At 45.0% G+C, this 7500-nt stretch overlaps 1 pseudogene; it reads right to left on the minus strand.

Annotated features, from left to right (window-relative positions):
• Window positions 1-2861: 2861 nt before the first annotated feature.
• LOC147466983 (uncharacterized) lies at window positions 2862-6030 on the minus strand (annotated as a pseudogene).
• Window positions 6031-7500: the final 1470 nt, after the last annotated feature.

Genomic DNA, 7500 nt, shown 5'->3' on the forward strand with positions numbered 1-7500 from the left:
AAAAGCTGTTGATATTCCACTGCAGTATGCTTAGATTAGAAGCCAATGTGCTAATCTGAGTCCATTAAGTCGGTCTCAGTGTCCGACGCTCCAGTGTGGGTAACGTCAGACATTTCGGAGTCTGACAACTCTTTGGTGTTCCTCATTGAATGTGATTTCCTCACTCGACTCGTCACTGTCGTTAGGACAGGTCGAGCCATTAGTAGGGCTGGGTCTCCTGGGAGGTGGAGAACCCTTGGTCGCCTTGACCTTCAGTCTGGATGGTCGTGGCTTCCTCGCCTTTTGGGGTTTGGGTGCAGGCTCTGCCAGTGTGGTCTTGGCCGCAGGTTGGGTGGGGAGATAAGTCTCGCCCTGGGAGTTTGTGGGGAGAGGAGTCTCGCCTTGAATTGGAGTGGGTCTTGAGGCCATAGGACTCATCTCCCTCTCCTTCAGAGCAGCGACAGTCTGAGTCATTGCCGTCATGGCGACCTTGACTGCCTTCTCCATCTCCTCACTGGTCCTCCCCAATGCTGTTGCAACTGCTGTGACGACTGTTGTCAGCAGGAGCATCAAGTCCTCTGTAAACAGAGTTGGTCTCTCTGCTCTTGGGGTAGACTTTGTGGTGTTCCCAGACCCCTTCCGGGTCTGTTTCCGTCTTGGAACTCCCACCAGAGTCGGAAACTCCTTTGAGTTGGAGATGTCTGTCGGTGGTTTTGCTTTGGGCGGTGCGTCCTTCCTCTTAGGAGGGGGAGGGAACCATTACCCCTCAAACATAAGTGCCTGTAGGGGCGGGGACAAAGTCTGGTTACTTTGCAACTACCTCTTGCCGCCGAAGAGCCTCTTCCTTCCTTACGGAACAGCCAAGGCTCGAGGCGTGGTGCTTTTTGTGGTAGTTTGGACACTTTGCAGTGGTGTCCCGCTTGCCCTTCTTATCTGTTTTGAGGCACACCTCCGTACTGTGTGTCTGACTACAGACACCACACTTTGGCTTTGCAGAGCAAGTGGCCTGGTGGTGCCCGTATTTCTGGCACGTGAAACAGCGGAGCGGGTCAGGAACGTATGTCCTGAGGCTGTAGGAGTCCCAATTGCCAAGGTCTAAGGATGCAATTGGGGCTCCCTTCAAAGTGACCAGGACTTGCCTGGTTGGGTGCTTCCCTTTGGAGAGTCGGGAAGCTCCCACCATCTTGGGATGAGACGTGATGACCTCAAGGTCATATATCAGAGAAAAGCCAAGAAGCAACATCTTGGACTTCCTCTCTTCGGGAGTCAGAGCCGACAGGGTCACCTTCTAGGAGCTTGTCTATTTCCTGGAGGAAGGTGAGAGTGGCTTGGTCCCTCGGTACGATTATCATGCCATTGTCTCTGGCAATTCTAATCATCAGACGGCACTGTCTCTGGTTTTCCAGAGCCCGCACCATCTGGTAAGCATTGTCGAATCCTTCCAGTTTAGGGGGAACCCTAAACTGGGGGAACCGACTTGGGGCTACAGTCTCGCCCTCCGAGTCCGTAGCCGGCCGAGGCCGCTTGTTGCCTATCCTCCGAACCGACGCGGGGGATTTGGCACTGGGGCCAGTAGAGTTGGAGGGTTCTACCTGGCTTCCATTTTTTCTTTGACTCGTCGTCTGAACCGACACCAGAGACTTGTTGGAGCCAGGGGCTAGTTTTAAGGGTCCAGCCCGAGATTCTTGGGCAGGTTTTCTCTGAACCGACGCCAGAGCCTTACCCATCTTTCTACTTTTGTCACAGAGGACCTTGAAAGGCTTCAAGGTGACAGCCTTGGTCGATTTCTTGCTGAGGTTGTCAGCGGGGGTATCAGTCAAGGGTTTAGTGGTGAAAGTTGCCATGGAGTCCAACAAGGGGAAGCTGTGCACTGAGTCCATGCTCAGAAGCCACAGGGGTGATTTGAGGACATACGCAACCCCCGCCTCGTGTTGATGGCACTCGCAAGACCATGCTATTGCCTGCAAGACAGGGGCTGCTTGACCCTAGCCTAGCTCAAAAGAAAGACCAGCCAATTGACCTAACCGAGTCGAGATCAGGCCACCCGTCTTGCTGGAATAGAGGACCAAAGAGACGTGTTGCTAGCCTCAGGGCATACTCATACACAGTATCGCTCAACCTCCAGGACTCCCGTCTCCCAACGCACAGGGGCGCCATGCACGGCAAACGCATGGGCAGGTGTGAGACCCCTCGGGGGAGGACCAGGGGGGGGGTGACCCCACCTACTAGATCAGCGGGAGGAAAAAACTGGCCAGATTCAGAGCAGGCTCATCCGAGAAAGGAGTTCAAGCCCCCGTGCCACGACAAGGCGGTTCCTTTATGGTGGGGGTCAGGTCGGGTCAACTTTGATGGACAGGTAATTCACACATAGTTGCCTTCCCAAGTGGACCCTCAAAAAGAGCTTAATGCCTTTGACTGTCACACCTCCTACATTCCAGACTACATACCTGCATAACCACTATTGGGAACGGCGGATGGGAAACCTTTCCATATAAGCAGGATATCTCTATCTCTTCTCTCTTCTTTCTTCTCTCTCTCTCTTACTCTAATTCTTATTCTTTATCTTTCTCTCTCTCCCTCTTTTTATCATATATCTAGATATACAGTATATTACATAGGTTGAACCTTTTGTGGTCAATTAAAACTGTCAGGGTCCTGTTGTAAAACCCCTTAACTAAAAGAACTTATTTGAAAACCCAACCTATCTTTCTTTAAAGATGAACAAAGGTTAATATATTACAATAGACAATACAGCTAACTTCTATGTATAGTACAGGTGTATGCAGGGGTGCATCACATGGTACCATGAGTGTACAGCAGGTTTAGGGGCATTGGTTTGGTTGACCGTCAGCATTGTGCCATTCTTTTTGCCTGCTGCATGTTCATTTCGGCGACATCGATGATGGAGGTGAATAAGTTCCACAGTCGGGCTGGCTAGACCGGGATCTCGGAACAGCCACCATCAGTCGTCTAGAGTGTACCGTTCTCCTACTTCTCTGTCGAATGAATGGTTGGAGACAGAGGCTGAAAAGATGAGGGATCTGCTGCATCTGAGCCATGGAAAGCACTGTTAGAGCCCGACATCGCGACGATGTTCCAGCGAGTCTATGTAAGAGGGATTGGTTGCATTTTGGATAAGCCTGAGGGCCTGTGTTTCTATTTTGTCTAGCCTACTGAGGTTGATGGGTGCAGCGGGGGACCAGGCCATTGAAGCATACCCGAGATGAGGTCTGATCTCAGACTTATACAGTGTAAGAATTCCCTGAGGATCCAACAGGTGCTGTTGTAATATGGTTTTGAGGTGTTGGTGTTTTTTGTAATACGTGTTTTTTGGTCCCTTGTGGTGTAATTCTTTTGCCACTGTTGCTTTGTTTGTATCCCTGTTACCGCTTTTGGTTGTCGGTCCCTTGTTGCCCTGTATCCCCACTGGTGTTGTACGGTGTCCTGTTGCTTGTTGATTTGCCTTGTAGGTCGTGTGTGTTGTGTTGTCCCCTTTTGTTTGTTTTTGCTCTTTGTGTTTTGTTGTGTATGTTGTTTTTTCTGATATGCATCGGAGGGCTGTCACTTTCAGAGAAGCTGTTCTGCAGATCCAGCTGATGTATTTATTGATTAGATTTTTGTGTATGTCCACGTAATTAGCTGAAATAAAATCCTCTAGTGGAATGGCAATATTTTCATTTGAAATCTTGCCGCTCATAACATCTGATACAGTAGAACAGGATATAACCTTAGCTTGGTTCTTATTAGTATTAAAATTTACTTGTGATCCTATTCCTGGATTGCATGCAACTTCGAATTCGTATCTATTGCAATGACGCCATGATTCTCACGTTTATATGAGATGGAGAAAGTGTGCAATCATCAGTATACACAGATTTCAGGATGTAAATCTCAGTGTCTGAGCCAAGCATGGACCTTTGTGGTACTGATGCCTCAACTGGATCCTTCTGGGATGATCGATCACCGATGACTAATTAGAATGATCTTCCAGTGACGTAGTTTATAAACGAGTGTCGATTGATTGTTCATAGGCTGTGAGGCCAGCGATGTGTGATTACATTCGTCTAGATCTCATTGCATTGCATTTCGTATCAACCTTAATAAGTCTATGGATGAGGTAGCGAAGGAGGCAGCTATAAAATCGGGCGGACATTCAAAGTGCTCAGACTCTTAAGCAGGCAAGAAGCAAATCAAGAGGATACAGTTAGGCTATGACGAAATTATAACTGCTGTATTCTGTCCCTAGTGCGCCGAGTACATGACATGAACATGCCGCGATTGGTATTCTAGAAGCGGGTGTTCGTGGCAAAAGCGAGGTAAAGTCGTGGGAAGTATTGGAACAAACGTGGAAATTCTGTGACATGGGGGTGGGCTTATCATGATAATTTCACGGGCGAAAAAATGCATATTTTTAGTGTAATCTTTGTTAAATAATACTTCTTATTAGCATACAACGTTTATAAATACCTATATTGGATATATTAGGCATAATTGTCCTAGACTTGGATTACAAACCATTTTAGGAAAACATGGATTCTCTGCTGATTTTGAGTTTGTTTACCTTTTGGCTGATTTTTCGAAGGAGAGTTAAGTTAGATTAATGGTAACAATATTCAGGAACACAAAGTTAAAGTATATAATCATATGAAACGTGTAAACATTAAATCTATATGTATGATATCTTAAAGCTGCGCAAATATGTACAGTATATACACACACAAAATAAGGAAGATAAACACACGATCCCTCTCATCTCGCTTGTTTTGATAGAGCAGAGACTGAATTACCAACCGTGCGTTCGTGAAATGATTGTCAATTCTTCAACAAGGATTAAAGACAACAATTGATACATACCAAAGATGAGCTATTTTTTGTTTGTGCTACCTCTAATTGTACTTTCTCTTATGAATTTGTCGTTTGGACAGTGTTATTCATCCGAATCATAATAACTTTGGAACTGTTGGTAAACCTGAAGCAGCTGACACAGACTTGCCACGCTTTTGCGTCCTAAAATACCACTTTCGTGACATGAACACGACATTGACACAACATGGACATAACATTGCCACACCACGCACAAAATGTCCTAGAATACGGCATGATAGCCTGAGCAGGAATTTATTGAAATGTGGTTGAATATCATTTATGATATGTCCTGTTGAATACAAACATTTTTCTGGCATTCTAATAATTTTTTTCCTCGAGGAATATACGTATGTCTTGCTAACATATATGTGAGTCACATATTCAAGTATGTGATTATGTGACCTCAGGAAAGAACTTAACATGGTATGCTGTTACATCGCTCTCCTGATATGTAAACATTTAACTCTGTATGCCTGTGATTAATCTGCCTTTTGTACTGTATGTATTTTGATATGTTGACATAGCTATAAGGTTTTGTAAATGATGTGTGAGGCCAAAGAAGGACTAAAATTGAGGTAAGGATAATTTAAGTTACCTCATCGTTTTGAGATGTAGGTAACCACTTGTCTCAATAAACTTGCCAGAGTCAATCAAAGGCGCCGGCTATGACGAGTGCTATTACCATAGTATCTGGTGACTTTTATCTAGTTTATCTTGCCATTTTTTGGAAGTAGTAACAGAAGGTTAACAGCTGAACGGAATGATCGGAAATCAAACTGTCTGGTGAAAATCAGAATGTGATTTCCCAAATGTTCCATGAGCTGTTCAGCAATTACCTTTTCAAATATCTTGCAGATACATGGCAAAGGGGAGAAAGACCGATAGTTTTCGGGATTGGCCTGATTGATTCTTATGAAGAGACATCACTCTTGCATCCTTCCAGATGGTGGGCTATCACTATTTTTCAACACAAGATTGGAAGAGTAATGATAAGGGTTGAGATAACTTAACTGCATACATGCATAGAGTATGTGGGATGACAGTGTCTGAACCTGATGCCTTCTTTGTATTAATATTTTGAAGGATATTTTTAGTCCTGGTGTGGCACACCTGAAAGCTAGAAAGTATTTCATGGCACATCAAAGGTAACTCTGGAGGTGTCCTGTTGACATCCAGCACAGTCATTTTCCTGCTGAATATACTTCTGAGAAAGTCAGCTTTTCCCTGGTTGCTTGTAGCGGTTGTACCATCGGACTTGCTTAGTAGGGGTATCGTGAACTCCCAATTTCCCCTAGGTGCTCCTTGACAAGCGACCACCACTCTTTGCTGCCTGCTCCTTGACTTGACAATGTTCTCTTAGTCTCCTCTTGTCATCTGTCACGAGCCCATTTACAGGTGGCTGTCACTTCTTTGCAGACATTTTATATAGAGTTCTATTATGTCTTATTGGATTGGATTTGTATCTTTTCCAGTCTGTATTTCTCTTTGGAAGCTAAATGGCATCTGTAATGTGCACAGTAGTAGAGACTCATTAGACTTCAGCATAACCTTGAAAAACATGGCTTCTAGCCAGTTTGGCAAGTCAACAGTTAGCAACTGAATTTGTAGGCTTTCTTTATAACAAACGTCTATACCTCCGAAATTATTTCGTTTCTTGTCTCTTCTTTTGCCTAGATAAGCAGCCGAATGCAGTCCTACCTCTGAATTCATGTCGTGCACTTATATTGAGGGCAAATACAACTTTGAGGTGTCTCTGGGTGTTTCCTGGAAGAGCCTGAGGGGTAGGAGTCAGCTTGGTCATTTAGTACATTGGTGCTGGGTAACTGTTAAAATTAGGGTGTGACCAAGAGGGGACACCAAGCTGATGAGCGGCCCAGTGCACAGGGGGAAAGAAGTATCGCTGCTAAAGTGGCGGAGATGAGAATAGTGGTTGAGGTGAGTTGCTGTTCTCTGCATTATTGCGCTGTAGTGAATATATCTATCATGTACCAAAATGTCAGACTATCTGCATTATGGAATAAACCTGAACTGTTTAAACCCTACCTTATTTGTGGTGGGTTATTAGTTCCGATAGACTAAGACACAAACTGGTGGTCGCGGTGGAACCCTTATGATGGTGACTTAGTCTATCGGAACTAATTACCCACCACAAATAAGGTAGTGATGCCAGACACAGGGTTTAAACAGTTCAGGTTTATTCCATAACGCAGATAGTCTGCCGTTATGGGGCACGATAGAAATATTCACTACAGCACAATGATCACAGTAATAAACAATATCACAGCACGTATGAACAGGCGGAGAAATTAGGCGTCAGCGGTAGCGTAGTCGATTCCCGGTCTATCTGCATGTTCCAGATTTCCTGTTTATATGGAAGGGGTTCTCACATAACCCCAACGGTGGTTATGTGAGAAGGTAATCTGGTATGTAGGAGACGTGACAGTCGAGGGTATTAAGCTCTTTTTGAGGGTCTAGGTACTTGGGAAGGCAACTATGTGCGAACCACACATCAGTCAAAGTTGACCTGACCTGAACCGGTGATTGCCTCGCTATTTGGCGTGCAGCATTCGTATGGTATTTGTATTTGATTTATTTATGTATTTAATATAATATACAAGCATTCTATGCAATCCTCACACTCCCTCTCTCTCTATA

Source organism: Penaeus japonicus, unplaced genomic scaffold, assembly GCF_977035675.1.
Source record: "Penaeus japonicus unplaced genomic scaffold, GWHDUDI00000001_assembly GWHDUDI00000039, whole genome shotgun sequence".
NCBI lineage: Eukaryota > Metazoa > Arthropoda > Malacostraca > Decapoda > Penaeidae > Penaeus > Penaeus japonicus.